Source organism: Anomaloglossus baeobatrachus, chromosome 2, assembly GCF_048569485.1.
Source record: "Anomaloglossus baeobatrachus isolate aAnoBae1 chromosome 2, aAnoBae1.hap1, whole genome shotgun sequence".
Lineage (NCBI taxonomy): Eukaryota > Metazoa > Chordata > Amphibia > Anura > Aromobatidae > Anomaloglossus > Anomaloglossus baeobatrachus.
The window spans coordinates 177,797,366-177,813,926 of NC_134354.1; positions in this window are offsets into that span (position 1 = coordinate 177,797,366).

Here is a 16,561-nt window from a genome sequence, read left to right on the forward strand (position 1 = left end):
TTGACAAATTTTGATAATCAAAACTCTGTGTTTCAAAAAGCATTGTGCGCACAGATTTTGCATGATTCTCATAGACTTTGCTGGGGAATCAGAACGCATGCATTTTGTCAATGACACACTGCAGTTGTATACGCAGCCAAAACGCAGAAAAAAAACGCAATGTGCGCACATAGCCTTAAGGCCGCTTTACACGCTACGATATATCTAACAATATGTCGTCGGGGTCACGTCGTTACTGACGCACATCCGGCATCGTTTAACATATCGTAGCGTGTGACAGCTAAGTGCGACTGTGAACGAGCAAAAATACTCACCTTATCGTTGCTCGTTGATACGTCGCTCATTTTCTAAAAATCAAACTTCCTTCTGTGCTCCGGTTATTCATCGTTCCCGAGGCAGCACACATCGCTCTGTGTGACACCCCGGGAATAATTAACACAGCTTACCTGCGTCCCGCTCATCTCCGCCCCTCCGCTTCTATTGGGTGGCTGCTGTGTGACGTCGCTGTGACGCCAAACGTCTCTCCCCCTTCAGAAGTGGATGTTCGCCGCCCACAGCAAGGTCGTTTGGAAGGTAAGTACATGTGACGGGGGTTTACGACTTTGTGCGACAAGGGCACCAAATTGCCCGTAACGCACAAACGATGGGGGCAGATGCGATCGCACATGCGAACGCACGATAAGTCGATACGTGTAAAGCGGCCTTAAGTGTATTAGTATATGGGATGACAGGTAGTATGAAACTTGGGGGTAAAGAGATTTATTTTATTACCTGATGGTAGCACTTTTTGTTGACTTAAATTAGATAATTTGAAGAAAAAGTGGAGTTAAGGGTGGGTTCCTAAAAAAAAGAGAAAATGCAAAATCCCCTATTGGAAATAATATAACGTGTGAGATTATCTTTGTGAGCAGCCTGAGTGCAGATACCTCTATGTGAAACACAGGAGGGCTCAATATCCGTGGCCTATATGGATGGAGTGTTAAAAATGATCTGTAGAAATGAAAATCGCAGGTTATCTATTTATAGTTCAATTGTACAATTAATCCTGATAGTAATGGAGGTCGATACCTGATATGTTGTATTACTCTGAATTTGTTCCGATAGGACCTGATCCTATAAGGAGTTCAGAGGCTAAAAAATGTATAAATAAAAAAATTTAAAAGTAAAAAAATATTAAAATATATATACAGGGTATATATATATATATATATATATATAACTATATATATATATAACTATATATATATATATATATATTTTAATATATATATATATATATATATATATATATTACCACATTGTCACCCTTGTCTAATTATTTTATTTATTTTTCTGACCGACACCCCCACATAAACCCCTTCTTACCCCCTCTAGTGAGCGCAGAAGTACTTGTATTATATTTACGCAGACCCTGCCTACTACCTGCAGCTCCTACTAGTTCTAGCTAGGTTTCCCCCTCCCCCATTATCCCCCTGGGTGAGCGCTAGTGTCCATTTTTAATTTATTTGTAGAATTCTAAAAGAACCAATGAGTATAATGAGTCAAACAAAGTTCAAAGACTGCAACTTTGGAAATTGACCTTTTTACCAGTGTTGTCCGTCTTTTATGCCGGATGCAAAAATGTACGCTACTGTAGTGTTATGTCCAGTAGAAAAATCCTAACATGCACTTTAGCCTTTTCAGGTGAATCTAATGTAACCTTCTCTAAACTTTTGAATGCACATGTCCAACTGTTCAATGTTTCAGTTCTTTTTGCACAACTTGCTGTTCTCTAACAAGTAGCTTAATGGTAGAATTTACAACAAGTGTTTGATCAATGAATTGCCGAATAAATTTGGGGGGGTTCCAATAGAATTTGTATTTAAACATTCCTCCTCATCATGCTGTTCACATTTTGACATCATGAGACCAAGACGACACCTAACAATTGATCAAGAGTACCCCGCGATTGTGAGGCTTGAAGCAGGGTGTTCTCAGGCAGAAGTGGCTACTGAGCTTGGAGTGTTACAGAGTGTCATCAGCAGGTTGCAAAAGAGATAGATAGAGCCTGGAAGAGTAAAAGAAAGGCGTAGAAGTGGATGTTCTTTGGCCAAATCCCACACTGATGACCGCTTCATTGTGAACAATGACCTTTGGAATTAAATGATGAATTCCATACAATTCCAGGCACATTTAAAGCATATGAGAGGCACCTAAGTGTCATGTCAGACTGTTTGAAACTGTTTACATCAGTATGGTCTGTGTGCTAGATGACATGTAAGGGTACCTGACCACACCAGCAGGCACAGGCATTATCATGTTGCATGTACCATGGAGCACGTACGCTGGACGAGGGACCAGTGCACCTCAGTGCTGTCCACTGATAAAAGTCGATTCACGCTGAGTAAAAATGATGGTTACCAACAATGTTATAGATGTCAAGGAAAGCGCTATGCTTCAGCCACTGTTGTCACCAGACAATCCTCTAGAGTGACAGTGTGTGCAGGTGTGTCTAGTCAATACAGAACTACTCTACACTTTGTGAATGGCATTGACAAGCCCCTGCTACTTGAATAACATCATTAATCCAGTCATTGTGCCTCTGTATGAAGAATACAGGCCTAATTTGATCTTCAAGGATGACAATGCTCATCAAGGTCACTTCATTATGGAATGGCTGCTGGAGACTGAAGCACTTTAAATGGAGTGGCTTGACCTTTCTCCAGACCTGAAACCAATAGAAAACCTATGGGATCAGTTGAGTCGCAATGTAGAGGCAAGTAACGCTTTACCTCAGAACTACAATGACCTGAGGGTCGCCCTTCAAGAACACTGGGATGCCATGCCTTAGCTGACAATAACTCCACTTGTGAAAAAGATCTGGTCTTGCCAGGTCCAATAGGCAGATGCTGCCACTGGGTGGCTGCAGCCGTGGATCAATTTGTACGTGCTTTCTGCCACTGGGTGGCTGCAGCCATGGATCGATTTGTACGTGCTTCTGCCACTGGGTGGCTGCAGCCGTGGATCGATTTGTACGTGCTAATACAGTAGTTGTGACTTTCACAACTATATTTGGTCAGTAGCATTACTCCCCTCTCCCTACCCTGCACTTATTTGGGTAAGACCCTATTTGCGCTTGTTTGTCCACAGCTCCTTCGTTAATAACTCCACTTGTGAATAGCATGAGAAGGGATTGTCAAGCTGTAATTGATGTTTAAGGCCACAAGACAAGTTATCAAGACATTGACATTTTTTGGCACAGTATACCTACCACTGTAGTTGGCTTTTGCTTAAATAAATTGAGATGAGAAAATCATCATTGCATGCTTTAACTTAATTTCCCTATCTCATGATAAAATATCACTGTAGTTTGAACTTTATAAGTTTTCCAGAAAATTCACCTGAAAACCAAATACACCTAAATTTTTATGGATAGTCTATCGAAAAGGGTCAAAATTTGCAGATTTTGTACTCTGTTTGCTTCCTTATACTCAATGGTTTAATTTCTTCTGAATTCTACCCAGACATCAGATGGAAGACCCACCAGAAACATGAAAAGAGGCACATATATTGTGTGAAAGTAGCCTCAGTTATACTGACACTGACACTCTGATTGTCTCTGCAGAGCTATGACTTAAGGCCCCGTCACACACAACGGGATCGCTAACTAGATTGTTGCTGAGTCACAGTTTCTGTGACGCAGCAACGATCTCGCCAGCGATCTCGTTATGTTTGACACCTACCAGCGATCAGGCCCCTGCTGTGAGATCGCTAGTCGTTGCTAGTGGTCTGGACCATTTTCTTCAAAGGCGATGTCCTGCAGGGCAGGACGCATCGCTGTATTTGACACTGTGTGACAGGGTCCCAATGACTGCCGAGATTGTTATGCAGGTCGCTACTGCGACCTGTATTGTTACTGCGTTGTTGGTAAGGTCTGCCTGTGTGACATCTCACCAGTGACCTCCCAGCGACTTACCAGCAATCCTTATCAGGTCGTATCGTTGTCGGCATCGCTGGTAACTCGTTGTGTGTGACTGGACCTTAAGGGGGCTTTACATGTTGCGTCATCGCTAGCGTTTGCTAGCGTTGTCGCGACCGATAGCACCCGCCTCTGTCGGCTGCACAATATGTGGTGATCGCTGCCGTAGCGAACATTATCGCTACGGCAGCGTCACACGCACATACTTTTTCAGGGACGTCGCTGTGACCGCCGAACAATCCCTCCTTCAAGGGGGAGGTGCATTCGGCATCATAGTGACGTCACTGCAGCGTCACTGAGCGGCCGGCCAATAGAAGCGGAGGGGCGGAGATGAGCGGGACGTAACATCCCGCCCACCTCCTTCCTTCCGCATTGCCGGTGGAGGCAGGTAAGGAGATGTTTGTCGCTCCTGAGGTGTCACACATAGCGATGTGTGATGCCGCAGGAACGACAAACAACATTGTACTTGTCACAGCAGCGATATTAAGGAAATGAGCGACGTGTCAACGAGCAACAATTTTTCATGTTTTTGTGCTCGTTGATCGTCGCTCATTGGTGTTACACACTGCGACCTGCGATGTCGGTAACGGCGCCAGATGTGCGTCACTACCGTCGTGACCCCGGCGATATATCGTTACCGATATCGCAGCGTGTAAAGCACCCTTTAAGGACTAGAAATGAGTGGACCCGTGTAAGATCAGCTTCTGCAGCTTCAGCTGGACTTTAGAAAAAGTTTTGTTCTGGACTCAAACTCAGCCTGAACCTCATTGGAAGTCACTGATTGGGCAGTTCGGCTTGCCACCCACGTACAAGTATCCATAAGCAGAATACTACCAGGGGAAGGAGAGTAGAGTTTTCATTTTTTTTTATTTTATTTTGTACACACTATATCCAATAACTATGATTTTACCCTCAGTGAGAGTCATTAAGACACTGTAAGCAGCTCACACTTAGCCGAGCACCAAGCGTACCCGAGCACAGCTATGCTTGCTCAAAAGGTTTGCATACGTAAAGCACCCAAACTCGAACACTGATTTTTTTTTTTAAAGTCTGTGTTCAGTACGAACACCGAACTTTACAGATGAGGTGCACTCATGTCTACTAGGGATGAGTGAATTTGAATAGTAAAATTTAGAGTTCGTACAGACGCCGAATGTCTAGGAGTCAAGCTAAACACGGACTTTTAAAAAAAAAAGTCTGCGTCTGTGTTTTGAGTTCAGATGCTGTTCGTACGCTAATAAAGTTTATTGAGAGGCTGCAGCCATTCAACAAGCTTTATTACATGGGGAAGATGGCTATAAGCTGCTGTGAACAATAAAGAAAAAAAATTACATGGTCTACCACTTATTTTTGATAACTAGCACAAGTAAAGCAGACAGCTGGTAGCTGCAGCCCTCAGCTGTCTGCTTTACCTTGTCTGGTTATCATAAATAGAGAGGATCCCATGGCATTTTTTTTTAATGATTTTTTTAAATAATTTAATAAAACAGCATGGGATCCCCCTATTTCTAATAATCATCCAAGGTAAAGCAGACAGCTTGGGTCAAGTATTATCTGGGTGGGAAGGCCCATGTGTATTTGGCCCATCCTAGCCTAAAAATTGCAGCCTGCAGCTGCTCACAAAAGAATGCATCCATCTATTCTTATAGAGTATCGTTCTGTTTTCCATTGGTCACGGCTGTTCATGAAAAATTCCGTACCTGCTGCTGACCACGAGTGACCTATGGATATTCCTTCTCAGAACAAACCTCAATAGGAATCAATATGCGTCATGGGACATTACACCATTTCATTACATCAGAACTTTGAGAATTTCTTTTCAATGAATAAATTGGTGAACGAGGGAGTATGGCGGAGCCTGATTCTTTAGTCCCCAGTTGAATTATATCGAAACTTTGATGATTTTTTTAAATGAATAAACTGGTGAATAAGGGAGTATGGAGGAATGTTTATTCAAATAAACTATTTTTTTTCCTGTGTGGGTTTTTTAATTCTACCCTTGCTGGGTTAGTAATGGGGGTGTCGATAGATACCTATCCATTACTAACGCCTGGGCTTCATGCCAGGTGTCATTTCACAGCGGACATCAACCCCAAAAGTATTACCTTGATTGCCACCGCACGCATTGGGAAGAGTGGGGCAAAATGCCAAAATTGGCGCATCTAATTGATGCGCCACTTCTGGGGTGGCTGAGGGCTGTCATTTTTAGGCTAGGAAGGGTCAAGTAACCATGGGCCTTCCCAGTCTGATAATACCAGTCATAAGCTGTCTGCTTTACCTTGGCTGGTTATAAAAAAATAGGGTAGAGCCCACGTCATTTTTTAAAGTTATTAATTTAAATAATTTTAGAAAATGGCTTGGGACTCCCTCTATTTTTGATAACCAGCTAAGGTAAAGCAGACAGTTGAGAGTTGCAACCTGTAGTTGTCTGCTTTAGCTGCACTGGTTATCAAAAGTAGGGACACCATGTCATTTTTATTTAATATTTCCTATCCACATCTGTTGGCAGGGCAATTGTTCCCCATTTTACTTCCATTCGCAGCCGCCATGGCCCTTACCACAGCCATTTTCCAGCCATTTTATAGCACAGAAGTTATTGACTTATATGGGGTTTGGGGTTAAGTTCGGGTCAACTAAAGTCTGGCAGAACTCTGCGAACCTAAAGTTCGAAGTTATGACTAGAGATGAGCGGACCCATTGAAATTCGTCTGGACTTTAGAGAAAGTTTGGTTTTAGACCTGGACCTGACTTGAACCTCAATGGAAGTCACTAATTGGGCAGTTCAGGAGGGTGGACGGGCTTTGTGAATTTTTTTTGTGTGCACATTACATCCGATAACGCTCTTGTTGCTCCCTGTGAGAACTATTCAAAGACTGCAAGTGGCTCGCACTGGGCCGAGTTCCGAGCGTACCTGAGCATAGTGATGCTCGAGCTAGTTGTTAGCACGCATAAAGCACCTGAACTCTAAACTCGAACACTGCTTTTTAATTAAAGTCTGTCTTCGGTACAAACACTAAACTTTACTTTTCAGGTTTGCTCATCTCTAGTTATAACTAGAGATGAGTGGTGTTCAAATCGAATTGTTCGCCAAACTCAAATTCGACCTGTTTTACGCAATGTTCGAGTCATTCGACGAACGCGAACAATTAGCTTCAAGTTCGACAGTTCGAGGTTATGTTTGATAATGGTTCGATCACCAAAAGTGTAAATGGCTTTTCACAGTAATACTGTCATTCAATGTTAATACAGTGGAACCTTGGTTAACGAGAACAATCTGTTCTGGGAGTGTGCGTGTTAACCAAGTTACTCGTTTAGCAAAGAAAGGTTTCCCGTAGGAAATCATTGCAATGCAGACAATTCCTTCCACAACTTGTTAAATGTCCCATCCTGGTCCCCTATTGTGCCATTCCACACATGCACAAACACACAAACATACACAAAAATACACGCAGACACACACATATTATGCTCACCTTACCTTCTGTTCCATCGCTGGCCTCCTGGGACTTGCAGTTCGCAGGTACAAGATGTGCATCGGGTAACCATAGCGACAAGGGAGGGACTTCCTCTGTCAGACACTACTCAAAGGCAGCGCACTGGCCAATCAGAGGCAAGCGGCTCCTGCCTTTGACGTCAGCGCTCTGTCAGCGGAAGTTCCGGCATCGGTCGCGATGGTTACCTGATACACATCTTGTACCGGTGAACTGCAAGTCCCAGGAGGCCGGTGATGGAACGGAAGGTAAGGTGAGCATAATATTTGTGTGTGTGTTCGTGTTTGTGCATGTTTGTATGTGTTTGTGTTTGCCTGCCATTGTTTTCAATGGTGTTCGAAGGTGTTCAACGAACACCCCAAGTTTGACGAACCGAACTCGAACACTAAGGTGGTGGCTCATCTCTAGTTGTAACCCATCCTATCTGCTGAATTCTGTGAAATCCTAAAAAGGTTGGGTCCTGACACAAGCCTGCTCAAGTGAAACAACAAGCTGGCTAATTAATATGAGGACCGCTTCTCTTTCCCTTGCCGTACTTCCTTTTAAATGTCTGTCACTCTCTCATAAGCCTGTTTGCTGCCTTTCTCTCTTATCTCCAAAACTCCATACCTTTTTTATTGGCTTAACTCTATCAGCTTCTTTTTTCAACACTGAAGTGAAATCCTGCTTTCAAGATTGCCGGTACTTCTGAAAATTCCCAATAAATCATCCACAATGACTTGGAATACCTATGGGGCGTTACACAAGTGCAAGAGCATTGCCAGTTATTCATCAAGAAAAATTCTTCTTGCGCTCTCCCAGATGTAATATGAGCAGAAACTACAGCTTTACTGCATGTGACCCAGAAATAAAATGTTTATTTTATGAATTTGCAAATTTCCACCTAAGTAAGAGAAGAGGTAGAAGCTTTTTCCAGATAAGTTTCATATTTTCCTTGTTTAGAAAAGGACTGTCTAATTGTTTGACATAAGACATTTTTTTCTATATATTATTGTGCAACTTTAACCCCTTACTGGCATATGACATACAAGTACATCATATGCAGTCTTCCTGATTTTGATGCAGGTTCACAAGCAAAGCTCACATCTTTGACAGCATATGATGGCTGAATTATTTTATGTTAACCTGTTAAATGCCACTGTTCATCTCTGACTGTGGAGTTTAATGTGCGATGTCAGGGGTGCATCATTCTATGCACCCATATGGGTTCCCTTGACATGATCATAGGGGTGCCAATGAATTGCAATGACAGTGTTCCTGTGAAAGCCAGGGATTAGCTGTGTTCATAGGAGACTGTTATTTTTGCTGAACATAACAGTGGTGATGCACTGCTGTGTATAGCACAAGTGATCACAGGTTCAAGTTCCCTAAAGGGACTTTCAAATACAGTGGAAACAAAAAAAATGTTTTTTTTTTTAAAAATGAATGTTAAATCACCACTCTTTCCCCCATTAATACAAATACTTGTATACACAAACTTTGGACAACAGTTCAAACAAAAAGACCTACAAGTCTTCCTGGTAAACTCAATATTTTGCTTCTCAGTACAATTGTGACGCGCTGGATTAGCCAGGTAGTCACAGTTAGGCCCCCGCACAACAACCTTCCCCTAAAAAGGGTACCATCAGCCAACCTAAAACCCTGAGTCACCCCTCTCAGGTTCTGACGTACACACCAGGTGGGCGGAACCAGGCGGTTAGCCACGCCCACCGAGGAGTTCGGCTGGCCTGAGGCGGGAAAGCACATCAGATAGAGAGAGGAGAGTGGAAGGGAAAGGAAGGAGAGGAGTAGGGAGTGTGACAGAGGAGAAGAGAACGTCTGTCAGGGGTCTGGGTCGTAGCCAAGACACCCTGTGGCCAGGAGGCAGACGGTGGTGGCCGCCTGCAGGAGCTGGGATTACAGCCGGTGGAACCGTAGGGACCGGGGACGGGCGGTGGCCCGCCGGTACCGAACCGGGGAACCGATTGAAAACCAGAGCACCAGGAGGGGTACTCAAACCCAGTACGAGGCCCAGAAGTCACTGGGCCGAGTCGAATCAGCTGATTGAGGACTGGACTTGAGGTCCCTTCCCATCCAAGGCCTGACTGAAGACAACAGCCCACCCAACAAGGATAGAAAGCCACTGCCAAGGCATAGAGACCCAAAGGGCCAGCGTCTGCAGGCAAACGGGTTCCTCAGCACACATTCAGCTGGGGAGCGGACTACCGTCGCTGAAGCGTAGGCAGTCGAACACATACACAAAAGGTGCAGGAGAATGGAGGCAACCACCAGCCCGAGAAAAGGGGGGAGGCACAGCCGGCTGCAGGCACCATCCACCATCTTGTTTGGTTTACCAGAGATTCCAGCATATTTGTAATAGTGAGTACATCAGTGCCCTCGCCCGAGCACCGCGCCGCACCGCATCAACACTGCCCTACACCAGCAATTTACAGCAACCCCTCGGGCCCCGGGACCATCACCCCTACCCACGGAGGGGTTAACTCCAAACTGCGTAACACCATCCCCGAGAGCCTAGTCAACGGCAGCGGTGGTGTCCATCTATTCACCACAGCCCCGTGGGTGGCGTCACGAATTCTCAATCCCCAAAACCACCACCCCATCTGCGTGCATAGCGCCAAAGCAACTACTCACCAACATCCTAACTCCCCCTTACAGAGAGGCGACGGGAACCCCGAGTCCGTGGGAAGCTCGAGCCACCCACCGACGTGCACGGATCCGAGCGGCTCAGTAGCCGCCAGAGCCCCGGGGCAGTACACAATAATACAATATATAGCGATAAAATTTAGCAAATGATGCCAATAGACATATGAGGGACATTGAAAGGTTGTATAGAGCAATGGCTCTCCCTGTCTTTCTGTCTCTTCCTCTGTCTCTCTGTCTCTCTCTCTCTGTCTGTCTGTCTGTTTATCTGTTGGTCTGCCTGTCTCTCTCTGTCTGTATCTGTCTCTTTCTCTGTCTCTTTTTTTATCCATCTCTCTCTCTCTGCCTCTCTCTTTCTCTCTCTCTCTGTATCTGTCTCTCTCTCTTTGTCTCTCTCTCTTTCTCTCCCGCCTCTGTCTGTCTCTATCCATCTCTCTGTCTGTCTCTCTCTCTGTCTCTCTCTCTGTCTCTGTCTGTTGTTCTCTGCCTGTGTCTCTCTCTGTCTGTCTCTGTCTATCTCTTGCTGTCTGTCCGTCTCTGTCTTTCTGTCTCTGACTGTCTCTGTCTGTTACTCTGTCTGTCACTCTCGGTCTTTCTCTCTGTCTCTCTGTCTGCGTCTCTCTCTGTCTGCGTCTCTCTCTGTCTGCGTCTCTCTCTGTCTGCGTCTCTCTCTGTCTGCGTCTCTCTCTGTCTGCGTCTCTCTCTGTCTGCGTCTCTCTCTGTCTGTCACTCTCGGTCTTTCTCTCTGTCTTTCTCTCTGTCTTTCTCTGTCTCTTTCTCTCTATCGTCTCTCCACCGATATCATATTACCTCACACATAAGCTTCTTATACTAAGAATGTACTTTGTTGCCTATAGCAACCAATCAGAGTTCCGATTAATGACCTATAGCTTCCAGCTCCATTGAATTTAATGGAGGCAGGTTTTTTGGAGAGTAACTGTAAAGAGCAGGTTAAATTTTCCCCTCAAAACATAGTCTATGACATTCCCTGAGTCAAATAGGGTGGATTTGTAAAATTTTGTGATTGTAAATGAGACGGTGCCTATTCCTTTAGCGGGCATACACACACACATACACTCAGCTTTATATACTAGAGTTGGTTAATAGTTGTAAAATCTATCTATATTTATCTACATCTTTGCGTATCATTAACACATAAAAACATTGATTTCTTGAAAGCATTTAATTCTGGTACATGTGTTTTTCACTGACCCATAGACTTCTATTGGCCATTTTCATCCATGCTGACTGTAAAAAAAACAGACAGGACTCTCTGTGAATCACTCGGACACACGAAGTTGTGAAGATAAACAGAGATTTTTACGAGTATGTGTGTGAATGTGTCTCCAGTACATGTGAAAATGGACACCACATGTACTGGAAACACTGATGTGTGAAGGGTGCCTTATCTTTATTTGTTTAACCAAACCGGAAAAACATGGATAGCACACGAATGGCACACTAATGTAAAACACTGCTGACATGGATACCATTTTTTCACATGCATGTTTAATACGCACATGTGAAGGGGGCCTTTATCTGTTTTGCTCCAGCCAAGACAGACACAGAAAGATGGTGTTAATTTTTCTTAGGCCCCTTTGACACTTATGTGTTCCGACATGGGTGGCGAATGTTTCCACATGTACCAGAGAAACGTTCATACACATACTGATTAACATCTATGTTGATTTTCACACCTCCATGTTTTCACACATGGACCATGTGTTCGTTTGAACCACACGTGAGTCTGTGTGAGCCACATGGGGACATGTCTATTTTTTGCTGGCAGCACAGATCACACAGACCCACACAAGTCAATGGGTCAGTGAAAAAACGTACAGAACACAGATGGCGTCTGTGTGACATTAGTGTGCCGTCCATGTTACAGGGGCCAGAATTAAATGCATTCAAAGAATGACTGACTTTTTAAATGTTAAAGATGTGCAAAAATAATAGCTTGACAGAGAATGATAGATAGATTGATGATAGATAGTTAATAGATAGATTGTACAGAAATTAATCAAATAAATAAATAATTAAAAAAAAACTATGTGGGGTTCCCCATTTTTGATAAATAGCAAAAGTAAAGCAGACAACTGTGAGCTGATATTAACAGGCTGGGAAGGTTCATGGTTATTGGGCACCTTCCCAGCCTAAAAATACCAGCCCGCAGCCGCCACAGAAGTGGAGCATTTCATTACTGCTTTTCAGATGTTTCCGCTGCTCATGACTTAAGGCCCTGTGACACACAGAGATAAATCTTTGGCAGATCTGTGGTTGCAGTGAAATCATGGACATATTGTTCCATTTGTACCCAGCCACAAACCTGGCACTGATTGTCCACAATTTCACTGCAACTACAGATCTGCTGCAGATTTCTCTCTGTGTGTGACAGGGCCTTTAGCTTCATGAACCAGATCTGACACAGCACAGTATGACCCAGAAGTGGTTGTAAGCAAAGTCTGTTACGAAGGGGACCCGGGGAAGCGTGCCAAGATGGGAAATGGACAGCTTCCGCCGGTCAAGGTCCACTGTGCGGTGTAAGGGACCGCTGCTATGGTCAGGAAAGAGTGAGCGGGTTGCTGCTAGTGATCGTCTGGAACGTCACAGACGATCTATGTACACCGATCCGCCCTAACCCGTGAGGGTTGTATGGCTCGGGGCTTCTCGTACGGTGTACCTGTTGCACGGGGACTCACAGAGGTGCCTACACACGTGTGCCAGCGGGAGTCACAGGAATATGGCACGGGGGTAGCACAGAGGTGCCCACGCACGTGTGCTTCAGAAACCAAGTGAGTCCAACAGAGACTCGAGGAGCTCACCTGGGACAGGAACACAGCCTGCTAAACGGGGTACTGCCGGAGCAGCAAGGCAGGGACAAGACCTGCAAACTAGGTGCTGCCTGAGCAGCAAGGGCAAAGCCCACAAAAGACAATAATGCCTAAGCAGTGGCGTGGCAGCACGCTGCCAGACATCCAAACATAGAAGGACGGTCACGCACCGCCATGATGGCAGGGGGAGCTTTTAAGGAGGTGTAGCTCCACCCAAGGGCGGGCGCGAGACGGGCGTGACCCAATCAGGGTTCGTGACCTCCTGGCCCAGCCAGTCAGGATTCAGCACATCAACAGCCTCGTCATGGGGCCGTGTGATATCAGTGAGCGAATCAGAAGACATCACGTGGAGCACATGCTCATCTTCCTGCCTCTGGGTCATAAAGGCGGGATCCTCGGTTTCACAATGTGCAGAGACATGGGAAGTCTTGCTGCTTCCCAGAGCATCTATTCTTTGCACACTGTGCAACCTCCCAGAGCCTCTGCGATGCTGAGCAGGAGAGCTCATGGCAGGCAAGGGATGGGAGACCGCTCCATTCCTTGCAAGGGGAGAACCACTAGGTGTCACCCCTCCGCTGAATCTCTGAGGAGTCAACTCCTGCAGACTGCACAGTCTCCCAGACCTTTGGCGCTGCTGAGCAGGAGGGCTCGTGGCAGACAAGGAATGGGGGACCACCTCATTCCTTGCAACAAGAGAGCCACGATGTGTAACAAAAGTCTATGGAGTGTCAGAACGATGATCGCCCAGTGTTTTTTAACAAAATAAGGTTCCCTGTAATACAGATCCTAGACAAGACACCCATCTATACAGGCCAGACAGTAATTCTCATTTACATAGACCTCATACCAGAATCTCCAATTACACACACCTCCCACATCAAACCCCTCACTTGACACAGACATGACAGCCAATATTGAACTTGGACTAAAGGCCACGTCACACTAAGCAACATCGCTAGCAACATCGCTGCTAAGGAACGACTTTTGTGACGTAGCAGCGATGTTGCTAGTGATGTCGCTGTGTGTGACATCCAGCAACAACCTGGCCCCTGCTGTGAGGTCGCTGGTTGTTGCTGAATGTCCTGGACCATTTTTTAGTTGTTGCTCTCCCGCTGTGAAGCACACATCGCTGTGTGTGACAGCAAGAGAGCAACAACTGAATGTGCAGGGAGCAGGAGCCGGCTTCTGCGGACGCTGGTAACCAATGTAAATATCAGGTAACCAAGAAGCCCTTACCTTGGTTACCCGATATTTACCTTCGTTACCAGCGTCCACTGCTCTCACACTGCCGACTGGGGGTATACCTGAAACAAAGGCCTAACTATTGTAACGGTCATCATGGTGGCGCATGAGGAGAAGGAGGAGCAGTCCAGCGATTATCCAAAGTCCAGAAGTGTGTACCCATGGGTGAGTGGAGGTACATGGCAAATTCCCGTTACAAACTTTAAATTCCGCTCTCATTTACTGGTGGTGTGGTGAAGTCTGGCCCAATCCAACCCTTGTTCTTCTTGATCAGAGTCAGCCTGTCAGCATTTTCAGTTGACAGGCGAATGCGTTTATCTGTAATGATTCCACCTGCGGCACTAAAAACACGCTCTGACAAAACGCTAGCGGCAGGGCAGGCCAGGACTTCCAAGGCGTAGAGAGCCAATTCATGCCACGTGTCCACCTTGGATACCCAATAATTGTAAGGCACAGAGGAATGTCGGAGTACAGTTGTTCGATCTGCAAGGTACTCCTTGAGCATCTGGGCAAACTTAGGATTTCTTGTGGCACTACCCCGCACCTCAGGGGCTGTGGTAAGTGAGGGGCTGAGAAAACTGTCCCACATCTTAAAGACTGTTCCCCTACCTTTGGCGGATTGGACTTGTGCCCCTCTCGGCTGTACGCCTTGGTTGTCCACTGATTCCTGACCTATGCCGCTAGCGTTTTGTGAGGGGAATGCTTTGCCTACTTCCGTGACTATGGCCTTCCGGAACTGCTGCATTTTGGCTGACCTCTCCGCCTCGGGAATAAGAGACATAAAGTTCTCCTTGTAGCGTGGGTCTAACAGTGTCACCAACCAGTAATGATTGTCGGCCAAGATGTTCTTAACGCGAGGGTACGAGACAGGCAGCTTATCATAAAGTCAGCCATGTGCGCCAGACTCTTAACAGCCAGTATTTCAGTATCCTGACCAACACGATGACTGAACATGCTGTCCTCCTCCTCCTCCTCCTCATCTACCCTGTCCTCTGGCCAGCCACGCTGAACCGAGGATATGACTGGTGTGCATGTCATATCCTCAATTTGGCCGGAGAGTTGCTCCATGTCTTCATCCTCCTCCTCGTCATAGTCCTCCACTGCACGTTGTGATGAGACGAGGCTGGGCTGTGTGTTATCACCCACACCCACTACTGTTTCTTGCTCCAACTCATCGCGCTCCGCCTGCAATGCATCATGTTTGTTTTTGAGCAGAGACCGTTTTAGAAGGCAGAGAAGCGGTATGGTGATGCTAATAATGGCGTCATCACCACTCACCATCTTGGTGGAGTCCTCAAAGTTTTGGAGGATGGTACATAGGTCGGACATCCATCTCCACTCCTCAGGTGTTATGTGTGGAGTTTGACCCATTTCCCGACGGCTTAGGTGATGCAGGTACTCAACAACTGCCCTATTCTGCTCACATATCCTGACCAACATGTGCAGAGATGAATTCCAACGCGTGGGGACATCACACACCAGTCTGTGAGCCGGAAGATGCAAACGGCGCTGAAAGCCGGCAAGGCCGGCTGAAGCAGTAGGTGACTTTCGAAAATGTGCAGACAGGCGGCGAACTTTTACCAGCAGATCAGACAGCTCTGGGCATGACTTTAGAAACCGCTGAACCACGAGGTTGAGCACATGGGCCACGCATGGAACATGTGTCAGCTGGCATCACCTCAAAGCCGCCACCAGGTTCCGGCCATTGTCACACACGACCTTTCCTGGCTTTAGGTTCAGAGGTGTGAGCCAGTGATATGCCTGCTGTTTCAGAGCTGTCCACACCTCTTCTGCATTGTTGGGTTTGTCACCTATGCAGATTAGCTTCAGCACAGCCTGTTGCCGCTTCGCCGAGGCAGTTCTGCAGTGCTTCCAGCTTGGGACTGGTGTGGAGGGTAAAGTGGATGAGGATGCGCAGGAGGAGGAGGAGGCTGAAGAGCATGACATTCCGGAGCTGTAGAGTGTGGGTGAAACCCTGACTGAGGTAGGGCCTGCAAACCTTGGTGTGGGAAGGACGTGTTCCGTCCCTCGCTCAGACTGGGTCCCAGCTTCCACAATATTAACCCAGTGTGCCGTCAACGAGATGTAGTGGCCTTGCCCACAAGCACTTGTCCACGTGTCTGTGGTTAGGTGGACTTTGGGTGAAACAGCGTTGTTCAGGGCACGTGTGATATTTTGTGACACGTGGTTATGCAATGCGGGGACGGCACACCGGGAGAAATAGTGGCGGCTGGGGACCGAGTAACGTGGGACAGCTGCCGCCATCAGGTCGCGGAATGCTTCTGTCTCCACCAGCCTAAAAGGCAACATTTCCAGCGCAAGCAGTCGCGAAATGTTAGCATTTAGAACTGTGGCATGTGGGGCGTTGGCAGTGTATTTGCGCCTGCGTTCAAAGGTTT